At 39.1% G+C, this 26,193-nt stretch overlaps 1 long non-coding RNA gene across 1 annotated transcript in view; it reads left to right on the top strand.

The window, feature by feature from the left end:
* Nucleotides 1-26,193, top strand: part of LOC121340704 — a 107,234-nt gene that overhangs the window by 59,371 nt on the left and 21,670 nt on the right. Inside the window, exons 2-4 of the long non-coding RNA XR_005953345.1 lie at nucleotides 1,257-1,360; nucleotides 8,125-8,395; nucleotides 24,020-24,121. This is a non-coding gene — a long non-coding RNA (uncharacterized LOC121340704). The remainder of the gene's footprint in view (nucleotides 1-1,256; nucleotides 1,361-8,124; nucleotides 8,396-24,019; nucleotides 24,122-26,193) is intronic.

Genomic DNA, 26,193 nt, shown 5'->3' with positions numbered 1-26,193 from the left:
CAGCTGAATCAGAGTGATAGAGACTTTTCATTATCAGCAACAATTGCTCCAGCAAGAACAGCATGGGAGTTCATGAAATGTTTTTGAACTCAGATTCCTGATAGGAGCTCATTACATAACTTTTGCTTTGTGAGTGCTGGCAACTGGCAACCTACAGAAAGACACAGCCAGAAGCAATGTGCTCAGCTGCTTGCTTTTCTTAAAAAAAAACCACCTATATCTGGGCCAAGCATTAAACAGACAAGCCTATCTCTGCCCCTCCCCCTGTCCCCTTCATCAACAGAAGTCTGGTTTTCATCACAGATTAATAAACGAAATCTTCCATCATTTTTCTCTGCTTCCCACAGCCTTTTGGTAGGAGTTAACAATGCTCCGAGTCAACATTGCCATAGTGCTTGAAATGTCTTTGCATGTTTGTGCACTTGAAAGAGTTGTGGCGATGGGATTAGAGAAAGGCTTTTAATCCGTCAGTGCATACAACCTCAAAAACTTTGGGATGGTTTTGATCACATTTGGTTTGACAAAAAATCTGTTGAACTGTCTTGCTTATTGTCTTTTATAATAACAATAATTTTTTTTTTAAAAAGAGCCTGTGTTATATATTCAGCTATCTCCAGAAGTGATTATTTGTATCATATGCTGTTAAGGAAATAAGTCTAAATGCTGAGGAATTCCAATTAAGCAGGCTCAGCTGGAACAAATAGCCGTAGGATTTCACAATACTGTTCTGAAATTATTGGCAGGCCCAGAAGCTGGGGAAATTCTTGAATTTTGGGGTTTTACCATGGTGGACATAGCCACTAAATCTTATTTGTTTTCAAATCAGTGGGTAGACCGTGTTATTTCACAATTGCTGTCAGTGGTTGTTCCTGTTTCTTACTTTCTCTTCCATCTGCCCTAAAAAGAGATGAAATTTTAGCCAAACAAGCAGAAACTCTTCCACATTTCTAAGAGAAGTGTTTATGGGACTAAACACCATAGAATTTCCTTGGGTTCAGATGGTTTATTTATGAGAAAAAGCTTTGGTTATTTTCCTTGGAGGTAGAGGCAATTCTGTTGAGCCCTTGAGGGGAACCACATTGTAGGTATTTACTGAATCTGTGAAAATTTAACAGTAAAATCACCTATTAAGTTCTGCTGTAATATATAATTTTCTGTGTAGTATGCTCATCAAAAAACTAGTTAAAACTTTTCTGTGTTGTGTAACTCTAATTCCCTGTTTATATGATAAACACTTCTCTGTTTTGCTTTCCAAGGGCCATCATTCCCTGCCTGCCTAATCTACGGCTGCTAACAAGAATGACAGTAACAAAACCAGGGAGTAACAGCCTTCTCTGGCCCTTTGCTTTCTCTCTGCCAGGTGAGCACATGTATTTTTTCCCCTTTGCCTTTCCTCTCTTCTCCTTTTCAGAGAAAGGAAACCATTTTTATGTTGCACTAAGGAAAAGTGATTGAAAAGTGGAAGCCAAACTTTTCTCTTCAGCAAGCGGAGATCTGTTTTCAGTCTGATGTTTGGTGAAAGGAAGCTTCAGAGCTGCAGGCCAGCTGCCAGGAATGTCTGATTTCCTTTCCACCCACTCCCCTATGATCCTCCCTTTTGGCAGTGATTACTGATGACCACAGCTGTCATGCTAGGTCATGGTAAGCTGTCAAGCAAGGTAGTACATGAGATATACGAGGCCCAGTCCTTGATCTGAAGAACAAGATCTTAAATGGAATCTGGTATCAGCCAGCATGTGAACATACCACAGGAAGAAACACTGGGCTGATGTCAACTTGTCGTTCCAGTTCCTTGAGGAGATGGGCAAACTGTAGGTGCTTTTCTAACCTTTACACAGCTCCTGATATCCTGAAGCATGAGGAGGGGTTTTAATTTATTCAGAGCAGATGATTGTCAGGAATGGGCAAGTCCTTCCAGCCAGCTGAAATGAGAAATAAGCACTTTGCATGGCTCTCACCCAATAAGTATGGAATGATAGAGGCCAAACTCCATAATCAGTGATCAGAACAACAGCATTCAGGTGGTTGTGCTGTGTACAGCACTGTGTGGGTGACCAACTGTTGACATTATGGATGTGACTGAAAATCAGCACAGAAATGCAGACTTCAGAAAGTGATGGATACTTTGGTCAGGGACATAACTTCTATAAATAGGACTTGCACTCTGTGTAAGGCGTATTTTTTTAAGCTTCATGTGTTCAGTGCCAAGTGCATAAATGTCTTCCGAAGGGGTAATATTTTACTACATTTTATGCTGTTATGCTGGGTTCAGAATGCACTTTTTGCTGTAGCATCTGTTCTTCTTCTAGTGCATATTAAATAACGTGACTAAAATCCATTAGGTGTTTGCTCTCTATGCCTTTCTCCAGAGGGGGAGGCATTTGCGATGAACTGTTTGTTTTTAAAACATTAAAGAAAAGGTTGCTTTCTGTTTCCCAGAGAAAAAAAAGGTCAACACTAGAGGGACAGAAGGTCATAAATGCTGTGATTGTCCATTGTTTTTGTGGGAGTTTATTGCTGCTTTAGGCTGGCAGAGCCAAGGAACTTGCCTTCAAAATAGAGTCAGGGTATGTGTATGTAGGTGATGCTGATTTCCTTTGGTTCTCATTTAAAATGACAGGGTCCAATACCTGTGGTCTTGCTCCAGTTGGAGGATGATCACCTTAGCGAGTTCCATGTGAATTTCATTTGGTATGATTTACTTCAGAACAGCAAACATAATTTCAGCCCTTTTGCTCTTTGTTCTCACAAAACACCTATGGCCTTGGAACAAATCTTACATAAAATTGAATTTGACTTTATGAAGCTCTTACACAAGGTTAGTAGAAAATTCCAGGAACTGTTTGGACAAGAGCCAGTTTCTTTACTGATTTCTCCTAGCCAAAAAAGGCAACTAATGATTACTTTCACAAGGCTGGGGAATCCACAGCTACAGCTAAGAGGGGTAAAAAAAATGTCATAAATAAACAAGTCCATCCACAAACCCTTCCTCAGGAAACCAGCATGGGAAGCACAGACATTTAGAATGACAATCCAGCAGGTTTTGCCAAAAAGAGACTTTCCAAAACAGCTGTAGCAATGGTTGCAGTTTCCTTGAATGTCCTTTTTAATAGCATTATAGCCTCAACTGTTTATATGTTAATCTAATTGTTTTCTTGGTGTCAGCTGTATTTATTGCCACTGTATAAAGTTGTTAACCTTCATAAGTAACCCTTGAGATGGAGGGACAGGCTTCAATAAATGCTGCTGTCCATGATCCCAGTTACCTTTCAGCCCCTGTTCATTCAGGTACAGTCAGTTTTGAGGCTGGGACAGAAGCTGTTGTTCTGTCTCCCCGTGGGATACCATTTGCTTCATTTGTTCAGAAAGCTTTTCATAACTGTCCCATGTCTGGAGCACTCAGGAGTGAATATGCTTCCTCTCTTTGAATAATGGTTGAACTCCCTGTGGATGAAGAGGTATTTAAATAACCGTGTTGCCATGTAGTCTATCTCATGATTTCAATCCTCAGAGTCCCTGAGCTATCTGAGCACATATTTATAATCAGCTTGGTGAATGCTCTCTCTGGTTATTTATCAGCTGTGAGCCTGTGTTTCCATTTTACAAGTGCAACTCTATAGCTTAAGAATATGGTATGCCCAGTCATTAGCAGAATTTTTTAATTTTTTTGTCTCCAAGAATAGAAAGTTCCCAGAGTAGGACAAACCTTTGTGTAACAAATACACATATACTTTTTTTCTCTTTGCTTTGCTGACTTGGACTGTGGGACATAGTTGCTGAGACGCAAAAGGATTTCTGTGTCTGGCCCTCACTGCCATGTTAGAGGGTTTAGCTCTAAATATATTTGCAACTGGCAGGGTTTGTGTCCATAGTGTTGAAGTCTTCTACACGTAAAACTCCCAAGTTGACTTTTGGAAGCAGTCTCTGGCCTATGCTGAGCTGTGTCTAGGAATTAAATGCAACCTGGCACTCTCCCAAATGCTAGCTGACCCACACTACATCTGTGTCAGGGCTGCTCCACTCCTTTGATAGGAAAGACATTTGACATTGCTTAATCTACAAGGTCATGTAGAGTTCTTAGCCATAAACAAGCTCATCTGTACTGGGTAAAGGGAAAACTCAAGCCCCTTAAGTGAGACTCAGATGCCTAAATTTCAGTTCAAGTTGAAAGTTTGCAAGGCTATCTGTAGTCATCATGGCTTCTGAAATCCAGACACACAATTTTGTAAATAATTTCTTTTTAAGTAGTATTTAAATTACTCAGAAGTAATACCATTTTGGCAAGACTGAATATCCTGGCATGGTGAAAGCACCATCAGAAGTCACAAAAGGGACTTCCTAATTTAACATCTCCTGAAGGCTTGGGTTTGGTAGTTCTGTTAATGGTGACAGAGATGGTTTGAGCACAGAAATGAGCAGCTGTGGCTGCTTCCATTTAGGAGTGTGGATAGTGCTGGTGGTGCAACACTGAACTGTGTGTCAGAGCTGCCACCCAAATGTTCAAAGCTGTATCTTTCACCTCAGATAAGAGCAACTGAGGCTTACTTGAAAGAACTCTGGGGTTTTCTGCTGAGTGAGGTATATATGTATTTGGGATCGTAAGGGTGCTGTGGGTTTCCTTCAGAAGTCTTCTGTCCTCTGTGCTAAAGCTTAGGATGAATGGCAATATTAATACTGGTTTCTTGGAACAAAGAAGTGAGCTTGACCTAAACATCCTCACCAAAGGGATGTGTGAAGGCCTTGAACACAGAAAAGGTTAATAAGTATTTCCTGTGATGAGCAGTGACTTTAAAGAAGATCTGTGGCTTGGAGAAATGATGATTTCCTGACACACTCCTCCATTTAGTGTTTCCTTCAGCAGCTTGGCCAGCTGAGGCAGCCCCTGGGATGGGAATCCCATCCTCATTGCACCTGTGTGATCACACAGGAGTTTCCACCTGGGCTGAGACTTGCCAGCCTGCCCTGGCAGCTGGGCCTGTCAGCAAAAGTGAGCATAAGATCACCATGAGTCCCACTGAAATGTAGGCAGCATTGACCCAGGGAAATTGAGGGAAGGTGTCTGGAGTCCTCAGTAGTGCCTGGATCATGAGGCTGTATGCTCCAGGATATGTCATGTTGCTGTAGATAAAAAATGGTTCTTTGAAGTGACAGTGGTTTTGTCTGTCTCAGCTGAACTTGTGCTAGTAAACAAGGAAATTCCAGAAAAATGCTGCAGAGACCTTCATGTTCTCTATCTATTGACCTTGCATGAGAATCACCCATCCCTTGCAGCAAGACTCTGCATTTCACTTGTTTTGTCAGGCAGCCTTCCCCTTATAACTGAGCTCTGTTTGTATCTCATATTTATTACTGGGTAACCACCAGCTTCAAGACTGGCTTTGGACTAAGACTCTCTATTGGTCAAAGCTTTATACTGTTGTCACCAGTAACTCCACTGGATATCAGAGAATGCTGAAGACACACTTTTTGAAGGCTGTAAACTGACTTGTGTTAGATCATCGGAAATGAGAATCAATACTCAGTTTCAAAAGTTGAAATTTACAGCTTTAAAACAAATCTTCTCACTTCCAGAAAAATATTTTATGTGGAAGGAGTCTGAACTGAAAATTGTGCTTAAGAACAACATAAACTGTTGTGAAATGTGGATTGACTCATAATTTTTATGGATGTGCTAAAAAATTGAAGAAAAAGACCAACTGTTAAAAGTGAATAAAATTTTACGTGTTTGCTATTCAAATAGGAATTTAACTGAAGTAAAATGGAGATAAATTTCTGTTCAGACCTACTTCAGCTGGTTCACATCCTATCCTACCTGGGATAGGACATGAACCAATTTAAAGAGGAAATCATGTAACAATTTGTGAGGAAAAGAATCCTGCTAGGGTGAAGGACTGGATTAGAAATGACTGGATTCCTCATGAAGGAGTCATCAGTCATGAAGTTTTATTTTTTGTGTGTGCTCTCAAGAGAGCAGGCAGATCTAATCTGTGAGGAGCTGACTGCTGACTCAGGCTGCTGCGGGAAGGCGTCGAAGGACAGCAAGGGAAATCTCTGACCTTCACTTTGCTGCTGACTGTCTCTTGGGGTTTTCCTGCCTGGAAAGGTGGCAGTGGGTTGGGGTAGCTGGGGAGGAAACAGAGACCAGAACCATTGACCTCAGTCTAAACAGAATACAGAAAAAGACAATAAACTCCAGGAGGAAAAACACAGGATTGATTTACCTAGGAGGAAGTGAGAATATTAAATTCTTTCAAGTAACTTCAGGAGGTGTAATAGAGGACATCTATTGAAAACACACAGAGTAGACATCTGTCTCTAGCCAGGGATTCCTATGGCACACAGAAGTGATAGTTATCTACTATATAACCAATATTTTGCAACTGATTAAACCTGTGAATACTGCGGGATTATTGCAGAGAGTGAGAGACCTTTGTGCAGTCACTGCTCTTTTTCAAAAACATGAGAGGGCCAGAGTTTAACAGTGGGCAAGTTGCAAATAGTAACTTACAGAATCTCACCCTAAACAGAAATTCCTTGTTTCTTTTCTCATTACAGTATCATATTCCATTGACTCTTGTTTCCATGTACCAGAAGCATGTATCATATCCTTACCATATCCTTAGGTTCCTAGGCAAAGAGATCAATTAACAGATATCAAGGGAAGTTCTTACACTCCAACTGCACTTAGCTGATTGACAGCACCTACATGTACAAAGAGAACAGAGAACCAGAATTTAGTGATTGTGTCCTGTCTGATGATGAAGATGAAATAGTGGAAAGTATTCTCTTTCTCCCCAGTCTGTTGAGTTTGATGTTTTTATATATCTTAACCTAGACTACATTTTCATACATTTTGAATATGAAAAAATTAGAATTTCTCTCTTTTATAAGATGCACATTCATTAAGAAAGAAGATAGAAAGCCATGTTTAGAGTAATTCCTTCTATGACAGAGAAAGTAAAAAAACCAACTTGTTCCCCCCAAGCTTGTTCCTCCACAAGCTAAACTGCAACAACACAATTGTATAATTAATGTGAAAATTAATTTTACTCCTTTGTTGATGCCATATTGCCAGGTAATTGCAATCTTTTTTGTTTGTGTGCCTAGGACATTGTGTTCAGGCTCAGTGCTGTGAAAGAAAATCCAGTTAAAAATCTATTTTGCAATATCAAAAGTAGTTCTTCTTGTTTCAAGGAAAATAATGAATTTTGTCAAATCAACAGTTATGACTAAGTGGGCCCAAGTACAAAAAACCTGCATTTTTTTCCCAAAGTATCTTGAGAAAAAGTTTCCTCAGAATCTACCCTGTAGCATATTAGTAAAGGAAAAACATACCTATGACTTACTATGAGTATGACTCATCGCACTGTGCTTTAGCACATATTTTCTTTATTCCCTATATAAATAAGTGACTGAACATGTGGAAATACACCTTACTATATTAGTATTTACTTGATGTTAACTGTGTCTAACAATGGCTTGGCAAAGGAATCACTGCTAGGTTTAATGCTCTGTTGACTGGCCCAGAATGAAAGCAAAGATTAACATTTTATTTATTGCTTGTTTGTTGTATATCATCAAGGCTGCATGATGTGTCTGGACAGCCTAGTTCTCATTCTCATAATTAAAGAATTCCTGAGTGCAGGAATTCTTAGGGGAAAGCAGCAGAATTAGATCAGTAGAGGAGATTTGATTTATTTGAACTATTGTCTCTGTGATATTGGATGTCTCCAATCTTCTTAATTTAGGAAGAACAGGGTATCAAATGCATAGGGATTTTGTAACAAATGCTTTAGATTCAGGTGCACTGTGGATTTAACTTCTCTAAGCAGTTTGCTGCCCTTCTAATATCTTTAGAGTTGGGTTAGTCTATTTGTAGGGTCTTGTAAGTGGTTAAACCTAACTTTCTGAAAATGTGCAGGTCACAAGTGATAGTATGACCAATTGTTAAGTCTTTGGAAGGTTCTCTTCTTTAGAGAATAGAAAGTTATTTTTCACCTCTGAGTTATCTTGAGTCTACGTGTTCATTCAAATGAGCGCCAGCTGGTAGGAATATTTCTGTAATTGCAGTGACATAATAAATAAGGCTGAGAAATTTCTAAAGCTGTTCCTGTTCCATTTCAGATGGGCACTCTGGCAGCATATAAAGGAGTCTTCATCAGCTAATGGCAGACTCAGCTGGAGCAGTGCGGCAGACCTGTGGTTATATACTGGGGCCAGAGAACCTTTGGAAGTATCGTGCTGCAGCAGGCCATGTTCCCTAGAGTGGGATCTGAGAGGATATGGGAAGACTGGTGGTGTGTCTGCCTTAAGAAATACACAAATCAATATACAAAAGGAAACTTTGTATGCTGTCAGTTGGTATCTACGTCCAGTAAGAAATGAGAAAGTAGGGGTACGTGTCAAGCCTCCTGGCAGACTGTTGTGTTTGCCTTTCATGCTGTGCATGAAATATATAACCTTAATATGTAATTTGTATGTCTTCAACCTGCCCTGTATTTCAAATGGTGAATGAAGAGCTGTGTTACAGGCAAATTCTGGAGAAGATAAAAACAAGACAAGCAAGCACTAGAGGTAAACCAGGTAGAGGATTTCGTATTATGGGGCTGAGAAGCTACTGCAGACACATAGCTGGAGTTGTGGGTTGGGTACTGTGTACATGACCAGCACTTCCAATGTTTTTTTTATTCTTCTTTAAACCACTGGCATTGCTGAAAAAACTGTGTGAAGTACATTCACTTTTATTTTTGCTTGTTGTAACTTTTTCCTGTAGATAATCTAAAATTAAATACTCAGTGGATTCAGCTACAAAAGCTCAAATAGCTGTGTATGTAAAAGAAACCTCCTGGTAAACTGAGCATCCCACTGCCACAGAGCATCACTGGCACTTGCTGTGGGATGTTTGGTCTGCTGACAGATTGGAGCAGGACAGGGAGTACATGGGGACTTACTGGAATACATCCCAAGAGTAATGGCTTATAAGACTTGCAATAAATATTAAATGCCCAAGGTAATATTCTTTCTAATGAACATTTTAATGGTTTCTTTTCCCCAGTAGGGGACTTTCAGACTTTTTAACAGAGGCGCAGAATGAACCCTTTGTGCTGCGGCTGTCTCTCTCCATCACTTTTTGTTTTCTTGTTGCCTGTCCCTTATTGCTGGCTGCCACTGCTTCACTCTGCCTCCAGCTGTGAGGGCAAAGTTTACAGTGTCTTCAAAACCTGCTCTTTGTTTTCTTTGGTTGGGCTAAAGCTTGGTGAGGGACAAAGCAACGTGCCTCTCTGCCCACTGGAATGCTTTGGGCAGCATTCCTGTGCCTCAGCCCTGCTCCCTACACCAAGCCTGAGCTGGGAACAGAAGAGCCCAGCCTGTGTCTCTAGTAAGACACCATCACAGGCTGCCCATGGTGAAATTAACTGGATAAGGTTTTACACCGTCAACCGAGGCAAACTTCAGACATTTTCACATGGAAGCAATTGTATTGCTCCCCAGTGCACCCATGCTGTCTGCATAGCTCATCTTTTCCTTTAGATGCTTCACTAGATGCAGGATTCTTTCTTTTTTTCCCCTAAAGTTTTTATAGGCACCCTTCATGATGGAAAACAACTTCATGTTCTGCCCTAGTCATTTACCAAACTCCACAATAACAGCAAATACGAATATTAGTTTCCTATCAAAGTGTTTTGTGTTAAAATTCAGTCCTGCTGTGAGATTATGCCTAACCACCTTTAAATAGTTAAGAACTGTGTTTTTAACTGGAGTTAGAATATTTCCTAAAGGAACCTACAGTCTGGGATGGAGTCCAGATGTACATTTGAGATGGCTAAAATGGAAAGTTCTGATTTTTTATTAGGCATGCCGTTCAGAGTGCAAAATGAAGTGTGAGCAAAGAGAGCATGTTGGCATGGCAACAGCAAGTAAAATTTAATGCAACAGGTTTTGATTCTGACCTGCAAAAGGAACTCTTTGTCCTGAGAGACAGCTTGTAGCCCATAAAAATTTTAGAAGACAGTAACTTGTCTTCGCTACAGGCCAGAAACTGGGGAGCCTGACACCTTAGAGCTTTTAAGCCAACAAAAGAATCTAAATATTCTAATGGTTCTTGTTCTGACATAGATGTGCAAAAAGGATTTGCTTCAATAATGTGTCTATTGCTCACATGATAGCCACCTGCAGGCAGCCTCTAAAGCATAGTCTTTCTCTGTTACTTTTAATAGTGTATGTGGTATTTGTAAAACTGTAAAGCATAATGAGACTACATGCTTTGTAGAAAAATACATAAAATGTCAATCACCATGATTAAAATTTTGATTTTAGGAATTACCATCTCCTAAATCTATGATGAACCTGCAATTATGTCCCCACTACGTGTTACAGCTATTCAACCAAAAAGACTGAGAAGCAGCAAGTTTGGGAAAGCAAGCTATTTTCTAGATTAGTTTATTAGAGCTGAAACTAATGGCAGATAGCTTAAACTGCATAACTCATGCCAGGTATTTGATTCTGAAGGATGTGCTCATTTTTGTTTCAAGATTAGCTGCCCTGGATTCCTGAGAGCAGAGCTGGCTGCACAAATCACATTCAAAACATTTGACTGTCTAATTCTGTCTGCAGCCACCTCATCTGTCTCCATGGGAAGAAGCAAATTTACAGGAGCAAAAAGAGGAATGAACTGCTTTCCAGTGTTTTGATACACAGGAAGAAACAAACTACTCATATCTTAAGAATAACTTTGATCTTCCAGGATTTGCAGTTCTCCCTCTGGATCAGAGATGCTTGTAGAAGTTTAGGTAAGGGATGATCTTCCAAAATGAAGAAAAGATTCTAGACATGACTCACCTTGGAGAGGACTTGGGTCACCCTACTGGAAGTGGAGAGTATGCATCTGCATGCCCTTTGTGACCTGAGGATCCTTGTATTGCTTTCACCTCACTGTTTGCAGATGTCTTCATAGAAAAGAGGGCAAAGGCATTTGTGCTTACAAACCACATATGCACTGCAGGCAATAAAATCTTCTGTAAAGTAAAGCTTCTCCAGTCTTCTAACACACCCCACCATGCTTTCACTACAGACAGATTTGAAGAACTCAAGGCAGAACCAAAGCATTGCAGACTCCTCGTTGCACTGTGACTTGTTGGTTAAGACTTGCATGACCTTCTCACAGCATGAATGCTTTCCATAGTGGATGAACATAATTATAAACCACACAAGACTTGAGTTTAGTGCATTTCTGACACTGTGATACCGGTCACATTTGGCAAGTGCATCCTAGTTAAAATAGGCCTATCCTGACCTACATTAGTAGTCTCTTTGTCTATGTATTTAATACTGTATTTCATTTTAAAAAAAAGATACTTAAAATGCTGTGTGGCTGAAAGCTTTCAGTAGAAGTACACTAAAAATAATTTTTTTTTTTTTTTCAAATCCTATTGAGAGAAGAAACAACGTGAGAGGGGCTGCAAGCAGTGAGTTTCAGTGTCTTTTCACGCAGCATGGGTCATGACCTGAAGTCCTTTCTAACCCCATTTTACGTGAGTCTTCCTTTTCTGGTCTTGGTGAACCTCTGGGATTTTCAGCTATTGATGAGGGGTTTTTTTCCTCAGAAAAGTGAAGTGAAGCATAAGGGAAATTTTGCTGTTTAATAACATCACCTAGATGATTTCCCATTGCCTGCTGAAATCAATGGGAAGCCAGTCTCTTGGAAAAATTTTTGCAGTTCTGATATTTTTCTGAAAGATATATTTTTTTCATGTTTCAAGTATTTGGAATACAGCAGGAACCAGTGGTATCTACACTGGAAGAAATTCCATCAGTCCCATGTACTGTAAATTGCTGTCCACTTAAGATTCATCAGGTAGACAGAGCCCTTGGCTTCATCACAGTGGGATGTAGCCCAGGAATGCAGGCTCAACAACGCATGATAAAAATACTAAAAAGACAATATTCTTTCCTTCCATTTAAAGTGTACCATGCAGCACTTCCTTTGGAGGAACAGAGAAGTAATTATCATCATACCACCATTTCCTCAGTGTCTAGATTAACAACAGGTTATAGGGGTCCAGAGCTGAAGATTTTAGCCTTGTTGCCATTTATAGGTTCTTTCTGCATCCTATAATATGCTTTCCCATTAGCTAAAAGTGCCATTTCAGGAAATTGCCTTAAGGCTTGTTTTGATTTCGGGGGGTGGCAAAGTGTGAGGAAAAAACTCAGTGTCTAGAGCTACAGTGGCTCTGTTCCACTGTAGCTCTAGACAGTCACTAAGAAGCAGGTATGGGGCTTTTTTATCTGTCATTTCTTTTCCTTTTATAGTTCTGTAGGATGTCATCTTCTAGAAGTTCACACAGAACTCAACCATCTTAACCTTTTACAGGTAGACAGTAATAGGGTAAAAACAGAGAAGAGATAGCAATAAATGATCTTGTTACAATTTTCTAGTTTTGCTAGTTGCTAAATTTTATTAGACAAAGACCAGAATATTAGCTGTGTTATTATTCATTAATCATAGCTACATGGAAATATATTTGTCTTTAATCCCCAGGACTAGTAATTGTACTGAGATTATTTTCCTTTTGTGCTGTCACCGCTCCTGACAGAACAACTCCTCCTGATCTCAAATGAAGCAACTGATTGTCCTGTAGGCCATGTCTAACGTGAATATTTCTTGAAGACCTCAGCAGTTTTGATTTGTGGTTTGAGATGTTTCTGTCTCCAGGTCTATATTTATTGAATTTTGATATTCATACATCTTCAACAAAACAGTCCTGCAGACAAATGTGTTTGGTCTCAACTCCAGTCTCAAGTACAATTACTCTTTTTTCCTTTTTTTTTTTTTTATTCCCCTGTTACTGAAAATTCATAAATAATATGTTATACTTTTAAAGGAAGTATTTTTAATCCTGAATGAATGAGATTATTGGGTGATAGAAATTTAACAATTGAAACTCTGGATAAATTTGCAAATAGGGCACCCCATAAATATCTAATTCTTTACAGAGACATCATAAAATGACAGCAGAAGTGAATGGCCAGCAAGTGCCTCATGCGCTGTGTATGAAACCCAATATTTTTTTCACTTGAGCTATTTATTATAAATCTGGAATAACTCAATTTTAAATTAGATTACTCAAAAGAAAATCTTTCCCCAAACAACTTGTGAAATTCTATTTTATAACTGTTTTTCAAGCATCATTTAAAAAGTGAAGATGCTCTTCCAGCCACACATTTTGCACAAAATCATCTGCCAGTAGAAAACTTCAGTAATATTCTTGACCAAACACAATAGATCCTGTAAATACTGATCCACAATTTTATTTATATTCTCATGTGGCTCATTAAAACAATTACTTTTTATGGGTTTTTTTCCCCTCCTATTAATGCAGAAACCCTCCACACCTAGACATAGAATGACTATAGTAACCATTGTTAGGATTAGTGAGGAGTTTGTTTTAATTGTTATGTGTGGAGTTGAAGCAGGAGTTGTTTATGTATATTGTGCATTTGTATTTTATTTTTCATAAAATCTAATAATTCAACTTCTTTCTTTTCAAGGGTAATTCTATCAGATTCTTACATCTGAATGCCTCTTGGTCTTCCACATGACTTGTCATAGCATAAAAAGTACACCATCTATTTTAGTAGTAAATCTCATCAGGGATGTTGTGCCACTTCATTTTCAACTCAATTTTCATTTGACAGATGTGTATTTAGATAGCTGATACCATCTGAGTGATGCACAAAACTTATTCCGTCAAAGACACCATGTGTCTTCTGCACCTTTTCCATCTCATTTATGCATATGTACAGATAGGATTGGCTATTCAAAAGATATTAATATGAAAACGATGACAATATATTTTATAGTCAGAACAGGGCATGACTGGAGCAAATCAAGTATGCTCCAAAGACTGTGTGCCAGACCTCCTTGTCAAGAGCAGGTGGCTGAAGAGTCAACAATATGACATAAGTGCTTTGAGTGTGATCCGAATGAGCATAACTGATTCACTACCACATGGTATCCATATACTTTGTGGGGGCCTTTATACCACATTGAGGCACTGAGACATAAATCAGCACACGGGGATGTTTCTACTATGCTGATCAATGAGATACATCATTTATATGAGATGCATGGTTCTATGCCTACTCAAGACCTCTTACAGATGCTGCCCCCATAATAGTGAATATTTGAAGAATATGTTTTGCTGACAAGGAATTCAAAAGTGCTTTTGATTTTTTGCATAAAATTCATTTGCATGCTATGCCATGGCAATATTTGATTGTCGGTTAATACTGAATGAGAAAATCACTAAATCCCCTCTGAAAAAATTCCAAATGTTCTGAACATTCCTAAGAAAATACAACACAGCATGGACAGGGGGAATATTTAATAACTTGTCAAATTATGACAAAGTAAACTAGCTTCCTGCTCTCATGAGGTCCACAAGTCCACAGGAACGACTAAGACTCCAGCTCCTATGTTACTTAAATTTTGGATCTCTTTTAAATGATTCTCTCACTGGAAAGCTAAGGAAATTAAGTCTTGTGAGTAAATGCAAAGTTGGATTAAAAGAGAAACTAGATAATAGTGACCTGATTATACTGTTTAATTGAAATATACTGAGGAGGTTCTACAGGGGATTGTTCTCAATTAAATATTGTTAAATATTCTCATGAATTATCTGAATAAAGGAATAATATTCTATGCAGTAAATTTGCATATGACAGGAGATGGGGGTGGTTCTGAACATGTGGAAAGCAGAATTAGAATCCCAAATGATTTTGACAAATTGGAGACATCATCTGAATAAAATAGGATTAAGTTCAATAGGAACAAAAGAAAAGTGTTAGGCAGAAATAATCTGCACAGATACAGGATGGGGTAATACAATAGACAGCAGTTCTCTGGAAAAGATCTGGGAATGTGAATCAAATTAAACCTGAGTTGATGAATTATTAAAAAGCTAAGTGACCAGCTAGTATGTATGTGAAAACCAGAATGCAGCCTGCAGAAGTAATCTTCTAGGAATTTGTACTGGTAAGGAGTCTGGAGCACTGTAGCCGAGGAGAACTTGAAAAATTGTAGTTGTTAAGCGCTCAAAAAAGAAGATGGAAGGGTCAGGGCAATAATTAAGATGTGAAAGAACCATAATGTTGTAAAGAGGAAAGGAGTAATATGTTCTTTTTGTTTTCACGGCAGATATAATAAGAAAGAACAAGCTAAATTACACCAGGGGAGAGTCAGAATAGTTGTTAGGAAAACCTTTGTAAATATAAACATAGCCAAGCCTGGAGAGGTGATGAAATCACAATCATTGAGAACATACATTTGTAAAAAGTGACACAAAAATTGATTCTGCCTTAAGGACAAACAAAATGACCTTTTAAAGTACTTTGCAGCTCAATTATAATTTTGTATCAAGACAGGAATAAGTTTTGCACCTTTTGCTTATCTCAAATTCTCTTCTCCATTAAGAGATTTAGTGAATCGCAGGAAAAATTTCTAGTCAATGACAGCAGTACTTACTTGGGTACAAGAACTCAATTTTGTGAAGTTATTGCTGAGCATTCATACTGTGTGAATTTTGTAAAACGTATATTGACTTATACCAGGAAGTATTTTAAGATCCCTATTTCAAGTTAGTATGAGTACAATAATATAAATTGTAGCTTCTGCAGTGATTTGATCTAGTCAGAGAATAAGGGTGAGTATTCAGCAAAGCTAGATCTTACTCAATTGCCCATGGAAAGTTTTTGGAAAAGAGAGATGACTGAATCATGCCACCTTTATAGATAATCCTGCTGTTTGGACTGCAGTTGTCCAGCTCGTGGCTGGAAGAGACCCACAGGGAGCACTGTGTTCTGGGCACTGCTGTGCACTGCGTCCATGACCTGAACTTCAGCACTGCTCCCTGCAGAATGGGAAACAGGAGGTGTATAAAGCCAGCACACTGACTTCTCCTGACCTGGGCTTTCTCTTTGGTTATTCCTTCTGTGCAATGCCAATGGGGTGATCAAGGAGCAAATTCAATTTCATTCCTGTGTCTATCCAGAGCTCTCTCTCTTGACAGGGGCTTGATGTCCTGAAGTGTTACTTGAACACTGCTCTCAGTCTGTTTGTTTAGGCTGGTGATTAAATGCTTAAAGGGTGTAGTGGTGGAGAAATATTTGCACCATCCAAAAAAAATATTGGTTTCTGAATATTTAGGGAAACTTGTGAAATTCTTCATACCTTTCTGCTCCTTGAAGTCTGTGGTAACTCTTTTGTATGCTACTTCCTTCCAGCTTTATGTACCACATAGTACCAAATATCTGTAGCAGAGATTGGGAAATCTCTGTTTAGCAGGTCTGGTTTATGGTTATGCTATAAATAGAGGTGAAACATGTAACTCGTTTCAAGAACATTTTCTTCACTGAGATCACAGGATCAGTTAAAGCTGTCCAAACACTTATGGTGAGTGTCCAGGTAGTCTGGATTTTTTTTTTTTTCAGGAAATTTGGAAGTGGGACAGCTTACTTTCTGTAGATGATTCATATCTTTATATCCTAGTTTGAAGTGGTTCACCACACTGTGGCCACAACTTCAAAAGTGTCAGATTATCATCAGACAACACTCCTGCCTGTAAGACTGATTGATTTTCCCAGCTTTCTAGAGTTTTCATAACTTACTAACCTCTGCCCCTAAAACCAAACAATTTAGGTTCAAGAACAAGCATTAGGAAACTGTTTACGAAATAGTGAATATACTAAATTCCCCAACAGAGAATGCTCTTAAAACCAGAGCTCTGGGGACTCAAGTGCATAGATACTGCCCTTCTCATGAAGTCATAAAGCACTTTTCCATGTTCCTTTACAAAGGTTTTATCTTTTCCAGTTTTAAATCTTTTTGTCTAGACAGCAGTAAGTAACTTGCATACCTTTCTGACAAGAATGGTATGGTTAAGTCTTTCAGATAAATATAGCTGGATATTTTAATACAAAAATAAATGTCTAAAGCTCTACTTATTAGTAGCATCTGTCTCGCACTTGATGTGTACTTCTCAGAAATATTCTAATACCTACAGAGGCTATATTTAAGCAACCTTGCTTCTGCTTTGGTGATCACATGTCATGCGCTGCCTATATTGTTGATTTTGTTGCTAAGACCCGCTGTGAGTTCTAGTTTCCAGTGTTTCAGGTTACATGTTTAAACCTGGCCTTCCAACTGTTTCACACTATCCTGTGCGTCCCCATCTACTAAAGCTGATACTCTGGAGGCCCTCTCTTTCCACACTGGTCCACTCTGGCATGAAAAATTGAGTGGAAAGAGAAGTTAGGATTACACATTTTTTTGTTTATGGTAGTTGTTAATTTTCCATTTTGAAAATGTCACTAAGAGGAAGACTTAGGAAGCATATATTAGGTGTATGTGGTCAGCAGATCGGCCTCTGTCACCTTCTCCCCTCCAGGAGCATGGCAGCCATTAGGGAAAAACCCAGAAACTCTGAGGAACCTGGCATATATCAAAGCTGAGAAACCAAAGAGGACTACAGAGAAAAAATTTTACTTTAAATCTCTTTTCCATAAGCCTTTGATTCAGCATCTTTAATTAGGATGGATAAGTAAAAATTTGGTCTTTGTGGACACTTATTTGGAGGACTATATTTAGGCTGCCTTGTGCTACTGGAAGTGAGGTCCCTATACAACTGTGAGGTTTTAGGTCACTTAGATCGTAAAGTGTCAGTGGGACTTGGGCTATCCCAGTTAAGTTCTGTGCATGATGACATATCAGTCAGCATGATAGGGCTTCACTTCTGCAAGTAGAAACCACCACTGTGTTGTGGAAATTATTATTCCATGCCAAAACCCTGTATGTTACTCTATCAGGCTCAAGTCCATTCCTGTGACTCTGTCCAAATATATTTTGTACATGGTTATGATAGTTTGTGAATAACTTCAGTGAAATAACTCTAGGGTTTGTATCAATGTTTTAATGCACTGTAAATTTTCTTGGCAACGTGTTAATACTCCCTTGATTAGAAGAGCCGCCACTGTTGTTTGTTTTTATATTTAGAGCAAAGAAATGCAAACATCCTTACCATCAAGACTGGGTGGGGTAATACTGAAGGTAGGTTGTTGTGAACCTCTGTACTGCTTGTATTCTAAACTTGTGCGTGCCTGTTTTGTCCTCTGATCCAACAGAAGCTCCTGTTTTCTAGGATGCAATAAAAACTTCTCTGAACACTTATTTTGAGGATATAAAGAGGTAGAGGAGAGGAAAAAATCCAAGCTGAACGAATTCATACACTGTGGCTGACTTAGAAGAGTTTCTTGTGAACCCCACATGGGTTCATTGATCTACGTGCCAAAAAGCTGGTTGGTTTTGATTTACAGATTCTACATTGTTTAGGAGATTATAGTCTAATTCTCCTTCTGCTGTGACTAGTCGGGGCATGAACTGCAGTCATAATGATAGGCACTCTGTTTCTGGATTTTAGCATGCCAGGCAAGGAAGTCACTTCAAAGTAAAGCTGAAACATGTGAAGAAATTGTGGGGAGGGAGCACTAGGAGGAGGAAATTAGGTTGACCCCAGCTTATTAAAGCATAGTATACACTGATGAGCTGGTGAATTTAGGCACTGATGCAAAGGATAATACAGGATGAAAATGATGCCTGCCTTTATTAAAAGAGTTGGTATGAAATAGCAAATGTAAGAAAAATGTAATTTGAGAAAGGGATCCATTTTATGGGAAAATGTTTTGTTGTCAATGGTTGTTGGTATTTTTTGTGTTGGAATTGTGTTCAGGGTCTGCTTTGAGATGAGAGCACAGGGAGGAGCCACACTTGCACTTTTTGCTCTGCGTGTGTCTAATAAGAGTCCTTGTCTTCAGTGGTTCACCGCTCCCACAGGGGTGGGATAAAGAGACTTCCTGCTTACAGAGAGCATTGAGGGCAGGAGCTTTACTTCAAGACTTTGAAATGTCCTTGAAATTGCTTGGTAAAATGTAGCTAATGGAAGTATAAAGATCTTCTAGGCATTTTGAGGCATTCTGGTTTCATTTACTTTTTTAAATTTATTTTTTAATTTCTCCTCTTCTAAAGTCCGGCCTGTGATCTTAAAAGATGCTGCAGTTTAGAACATTGAATTTTCACATTTGGCTCTTTCTAATCTCTTATTTTAGCATATCTCAATATGCTTTTACAGCACAAATGGAGTGCAAGAAACCTTTGGCTGGGTATTTCTTTGTAATAGACAACTTATTTGCTATATTTGCCTCTTTGTAGCCAAACATATTTCCTTTGATATTTTAAATTATTTTGTTAATTATTTCTGCAACTAATATTTGGGTTGTTGCTTGTCTAACGGTAGTCTAGTGTGTGCTCTAATGACAATGAGCAGATTAGGCTTGCTGGTACTTGCTTCTATCTCAAATAGAAGTGAGTGTCATTGTGAGGGCTGAGTTTCTGACACAATATTTGCAATTATAACCCCAAAAGTTGCTTTCTATGCATTTGCTTGAATAGTCAATTAGGATTTTTTTTTTTCTGGTTTCAGTGAGTAAATTTGCTCATTAGAGCATTTTTATGTAACCACTTTTTGATTGAGACATCTGTGGAAAAGTAACAGGGAAAGGTTAACAAGCTAAACTGAACATTAAACCTTAAAAAAAAATGTCAGATTTTGAGGCCTTAGAACTGTCCTTGGTGTAAAACATTTTAGTTCTTAATTCACCAGTTCATCTTCATTCTGGAAACACTTCAGTTTGGGGACTACAGAGAGATTTCAATTTAGGTGTGTTCCTCTGCCCTGTAGAATCAGCCCAGGGTTATTTTGCTCACCTGGAGATCTACTTCCTCTAATAGAGGCCAAGTTTGCTTTAAAACTTGAATGTCAATGTGTTACCATATTTCTTTGAGGAAGTTCGATTTAATCTGAAAGCCTAAATGCTTCTAATTGGATATGACCGCATCCCAGCTGCACACATTCCTGGCAACGAAGGGAATGCAATGAAGCAAAGATTTCTCAGATGCTGGCATTGTAGAGTGCCTTTCTTCTTCCTCTCTCCCCTGCCCTTTCTTTTTGGATTGAGGGGTCAGAGAGGTTCAATTTAGGTATTGAATTACAATGCTGGCACTATTTTGGAAAAGAAAATATTGACTGAAAACCTGAATCCTTTTTTTTTTTCCCTCCTGTTTGGCACGGTGTGTATCTCCACAAGTAAAAGTCTATGGATGCAACTGCAGAGCCAAATTAGACAGTATCAAAAGCATGGTAGCTTTAAAATTGTAGATCTATGGGACAGACTGTTTAATCTTTTACCTGCTGTATGTGATATAATAACATTGATATATGTTTGAGCAGCCTTTTGGGATTTTATATATCAGAGAGACTGTGTATTTTGAAATTTAATCCTCATGAAATATTTGACATCCTGAATGGGATAATTGACACAGGGACACTAATTAGGGGAGTTGTAATTCAGAAGGTTCTGATCATGTACTTTATACTGACATGTATATTGTCCCCCTGATAACTGTGTTAATGGTGCTTAGACGTGTGCATCAGGAAAAGAGTGCATACTCCTGGGAGCTCTGGAAATCAATCTCCTATGTAAAGCCATTTTATAATGCTCTAGAAGGAGCAGATTTACACATTTTTCCATTTATTAAGCTGATCGTATATAAAATATTCTGGCTTTGAAATAGTTTGACTCAGTTGGTGTTTTCATTCTTAGGACTCTGCAGTGAATATCTTCCTCTGAAACTGAGCTTGTTGCCTAAACTGCTTTGCATTTCTCAATGTTCATTTGAGATCTTGGATAAATCTGCTCTATTCAGCTGAACTGAGTCCTGTTTACCTTAGGCAGGAATTATTCCATTAACTCCTGAAATGCAAAACCCATGGCAAGAGAAAAGGCAGTCTTGTGATTGCACCTCTGACCTAAAGGACAGACTTTCTCCAAGTATGATTTCATTCAGATAGTGAGAGCAGGAGCTGGATTAAGAAACAAAAATATTGGCCTAAGGCAGACAGGTGAGCTCAGTTTTTTCTGTTTTCCCCCGGCTTTGTGATCATACTGCACACATGATCAGACTGTCTGCCTGCCCCAAACAGAGCATTCCATTATGGCATTTCAACAAATCCAGGAGCTCTTGAACTCAGCAGACTTTTCAAACTTTCTGCATGATCACATAGCTTAAGTCAGGAAATACTTTTAAAGTGCTAATTTACTACATGGTAAGTGAATACAGAGACTTGTTAATATTGCTTATGGTGCAGTATTCTACCACTGTAGAAAAGAGAAAAGCAATGAACAGGCTAAAATCCAGTTAAAATTGCTGGAGTCTGGCAAAATGTATTTACCAAATCTAAAACCACCAGGGGAATACCGATCTCACTCTTGAAAAATGTGAAGAGGCATTTTGAACTTTTTCAAAATTAATAATTTTTTAGGTCTCCTGGTGTGCAGCTTATATAGAAGCTGGCTTTTTCTGCAGTACAGTGTGTCCTCTGATGCTCATGTTTGGACATTGCTTCAGCAATGAGTCAGAGTTCCAGCTATTGTTTCACTAACATCAGTTCCTGCTGTGCTGGGGGTTTCCCCTGTCATCTTTTTCCCAAATTATCAGCCAGACCCAACCCTATTCTGTTCATAAAATCTGGTGGGAGGCCCCAGATTGGGCTAGGGTGGCCACGAGTTACTATTCACGCAATTCTAGCACTACATCTTACCCTGCAAAATAAATGCTGGTTATTCATTTTCATGGCTGACCCGGGAGGCCGAGTGCCTTGAGGCAGCAGTGAGAGAACAGTCATTACGAGACAGCGCGGGCTGCAGCGCTTTGCCAAAGACGGTGCTTGGGTGGGAGGGCCTCCTGTAATCAGCACGGTGCAGCTCCGTGTGGCTTCTCTGCAGAATAGTCATGCTGTCATTTCAGGAGTTCACTTAGGGGAAAAAAAGGTGGCAGATAGGCTTAAAATGTTAAGAATTACCAATGTACAAAAATCTGTGCAAAGCGTGGGGAGAACCTTTTCTATTAAAAAAAGTACAGATGGAAAGAAAAGATGGTGTATCTTGGGGGCAAGAAACCGACCAGATTGTTCTACTGCAGCTCTAAATTCAGACTGGATGGGACTGGAAGGAGCTGAGAGTTTCAACCTCTTATGTCCTGTAGCACAAGGATATGGAGAATGGAAAAATGAACATGTGATGTACAGACTAGGCCAATGTTGTAAATGTGCCTGAGACACCAGAGCCACCTAGGCTGGAACCTGTTGTCATTTGGTCTAATACTAAAGGTTCATAAAACAAGTCTTTCACAAACCTGAATTGTTTATGACAGATGTCATCTGTGCAACATAAATGCCACTGATAGGACTTGCTTTTGTGAACTTCTCTGATGAAATTTATATCATCAAGGCTAATGAGAATAGCCATTACATGTGTTCAGAAGTGTCCTTGACTTGTGGCAATGGCCATGTCTCATATGGTTTCAATCTGCCTTGCATGTGGATATTTCCAGAAGTTGTTTTTAAACTTTTCATTTATCTTTCTTATGGGGGGGAAAAAAATAAGTGTATGGTCTTTTCTCTTAATAATGCTTAAATCTTTTTCATATGTCCTTAACGATGCACCTCAGCAGCAGACTAAAGTTCAACTCATTCACTATTTAATGCTCTCCACAGAGATAGGCTAGGAGGTAGAATGAGCAGTTGTCCCTGTCAGACTGAAAAGTTGCTTGGTGTTTTGCTTCATTTGTGATGCTTCAGCATGAGACAGGCAGATTTCCATTTTAAGTGCCTTTGCAAATATTGTTGGTAAATTCTAACAGTAATAAATATGATCTTTTTTCTTGAGTCTTAAACTTTCCACAGGCTTTTTTGATTTTGTGCTGCTTACAGCCCTAGGACCCTCAGTATAAGAGAGAACAATGCTTTATTAAAACAAGATGCTATATAAAATGTGTGCTTACTCAGCTGGAAGCTGCTTGGCCATTTCTGCTGCTGCTCTCAAGCTCCAGAGCTGCAGATGGAGTTGGGTTAATATAACATAACTTTCCCAAGAGCCTGCAATAGGATTTGATGTGTTTTCTGCTACATATCCTCATCTTCCAAATTAACCTGAAGACAACTGGGATCTATTTATTTGCTACTTCTCTGAGACAACATATTTGGCTGTCATAGTAGTGTCTGCTTTGTATTTTGTATAAAACTGGCTCTCTAAGGATCTGGTTAACTAAGACCAGAGAATACCCTATGTGGAAAAAAAAAAAAAAAGAAAAAAAAATTTATGGCATACTTGAGCATGCAACTAGACAGGGAAAAAATCAGAAGAAAAAACCTGAAAAATCTTGTGAGAGATGGCTTGTGTGCCTAATCTTTGGTTCAATGTCTCCTCCCTGTTCTCTAGGCATGTGGCATTCAGTTACGAGTAAAAAATCAGAGAAAACCTGAAAAACAATAGCAGCAATGTGAAAATCAGCCCATGTACCCACACTCACTAAGTGGTTCCAGAAGATGTGGCAAATTATATTGATGGAAAAGCTGATTCATACAGTTCTCCCTAGCCCAAAATTTTGACAAACAAAACCACTGACTATGCCAGGTGCTAACAGACAATGCCATTGACCAGATTTTTATCAGGAAAGCAAAATCAAATATTTGAGAACAAAGCTTCATGAGAAACAACACTGTGGGGCAAAAAATAGATTAGACCTTTAACAGAGAGGACTGACAACTCCTATCCCTCCTCTTCATGACTCCTTGAAGACGGACAGGAGTAGCAGTAGATGTGCAACTTAGTGACCTGCTAGATCTGCTCTTTTATTCAGGCTGTGATGCCTACAGTTCCAGCTGTTACTGACCAGGTATCCACCTGGAGATGTGTGTGCACCATGCCTCTTGTGGCCTGTAAAAGAAGGGAGAACACTGTAAAAATGAGCTTGGGATGCAGCCCTAAGCATCAAAGTCAAAGCTCTTTCATGCTAAATGTTGAATTCCTACTGCCTTCAATGGATTTTTTGTTTTGTTTTGTTATACAGGTGTCTGTATTTCTGATGACCCAGCTTTTTGGTAAGAGGAAAACTGCATTCACAGAGGAACATTGTGATTCAGAACTTTTAACAATGAAGTAGCACAGGAAGGTAAGTTTTCTCAATGATTCCAGCTGGTATGAAATAGAATATATTGGCATTACCACTTAGGAAAAGCCAAAGCCCCTGCAGAGATGTACAAAACTAGAGATGAAAATATACACCTTCTGTAGACAGATCAGCTTGGTTTTGAGCCATTCAGCTTTTCAAACTAAGTTTTTTTCATTACACCTAAAAACATCAATGAGTGAGTCCCCAGTTCCCTGTGGCTGGCTGTTTGTCTGAGTGTCTTTTATGGCAGCTGCTGCAGGACCAATCGAGCAGTTGCTCCTCAGGGAGACCACAGCCTCCTCCCACCTGCTGTTTACATCCCCACCCATTCAGCTCCAGGGTTAGGCAGGGGAAGGAAATGGTCTCATACTGCATGTGCCTACGTGACCCAGTATGTGTGTTAGAAATAAATCAGCAGGTTTGCTGAGCATTGAAGTTACCAAGGGCCTCTGGTCAATGCCCGCCAAAGCCACGCTGGGTCTTCAGCTGCAGGTTCTCCATGGGTGAAAGGAATAGGTGACAGGACCACCTCAATGTAGCAGTCTCAATACAAAATTGGATTAAAGCAAATTAGTTTGAGAGAAACAATTTAAAATTCAAAATTCTAGGACAACATTGCAGGCAGCACTGTGTCCAGAAAAATTTAGGGTACATTTGCTCTTCTCTGTGCATGAATATTGATTGACAGGCTGCTTTTTTTACCCAGGAGTGGTGATGGAGATGAGGTGATTGTTATTATATTCTGATTGCAATTCTTTAATAAGTCCTTAGACTATTAGAGGTGATGAAAGGTGTCAGTAACAACAGCATCAAGAGTGAAAGAAACCAGTCCCATTGTATGTTTTCTGGTAATGTGGGGAGCAGATAGGATTTTCAACTTTTTAGAAATTGTTTTAGAAGTCATACTAAGAACAGTTAACTCCAAAACACCCAAACCAGTGAAAACTTCAGTATTCAAGGAGATAAAAATACCGCTCTGTGTGACATGATTTGGTCTGAATTACTGCAGGAAGTTGAAGAAGGCAGCTTTTCTTCCATCATCTAATAGGCTGTGAAAGAACAAGATGTGAAAGATAAGTGCAAACAACATGTGACAAATTCCTTTAAGATAGTTACTTCTCCTCCTCTTTTCCATTTCATTTGGAATAAAAGAGAGTCAAACAGCCTTTTCTGTTGCCTTCACATTTGCTAACTGTTTACACTTCCCTGTTAATTACCTTCTACAGTTTAATGGAAAGAAAATCTCAAATTTTTTGTTTTAGAAAGCTTGCTTACTATACCAAAGGACTAATCAAGTTCATGATTATTTCTAGCTTTCAATCCAAAGTAGGATATTTCAGAGATTTAAAGAAAAAAAGAGCAAAGACCAAAATAGACTTTAAAGTGCTTCTCATTCTGATGCAACATCAGATAGGAAAGGAAAGTTTAACAGTTCAACTGGGGAATATTTCTTCAACTTCTGGGGCAAGATAGAGTTGCTCAGGAAGCGTGGCATTTTCCCTGAGCAGGAAGCCTTCAGGAACTGAAGGGTTCTGATGACCCTTTGCTGTCTGAGACCAGCTGGAGAGAAGGAGGCAGGCACTGGAGTGTGCGATGCCACGTGAAAAAGAAACAAGAGTACATGAAAATTGTCATATCAGCGTTTGGCTGTGAATGTGCGTCTTTGCTGGTGGAAATGTAATGTTTCCAGAGTTAATTTCTTTTCCATAATGTTGTTTTATAGTCTGTATCTGCAAGGGTATGTTATTTCTCCTCTAGAATTCGACCTATTTTTGCGCATTTTTCTGTGTCATGTGATAACAGAGAGTGAGTATTGCATTTAAAATTCCTTAAGAAGTTTAAAGGTGTGCTCTGGAGCATTGGTTTCTCCCTTTCCACTATGAAGAACATAGACTAAGAAAGAATTACAAATGGGACTTGTAGCATTTTGGTGGCCCAGGGGTAACTCTCATTTCTAACTGGATCTGCTCTGTAAAGAGATCTGACCTGAGTGATAGGAACCAAGTGTGTAGTGATTCCACTAATTGCTGGATATTTGCTTTTTGTACTGGTTGAGTTGAAGGGAAGGCAGC

The sequence above is a fragment of the Onychostruthus taczanowskii genome, unplaced genomic scaffold (assembly GCF_017590055.1).
Source record: "Onychostruthus taczanowskii isolate IOZ18803 unplaced genomic scaffold, ASM1759005v1 scaffold42, whole genome shotgun sequence".
Lineage (NCBI taxonomy): Eukaryota > Metazoa > Chordata > Aves > Passeriformes > Passeridae > Onychostruthus > Onychostruthus taczanowskii.
Note: the sequence above shows the minus strand (reverse complement) of the source record. Positions and strands in the feature narration are given on the sequence as shown.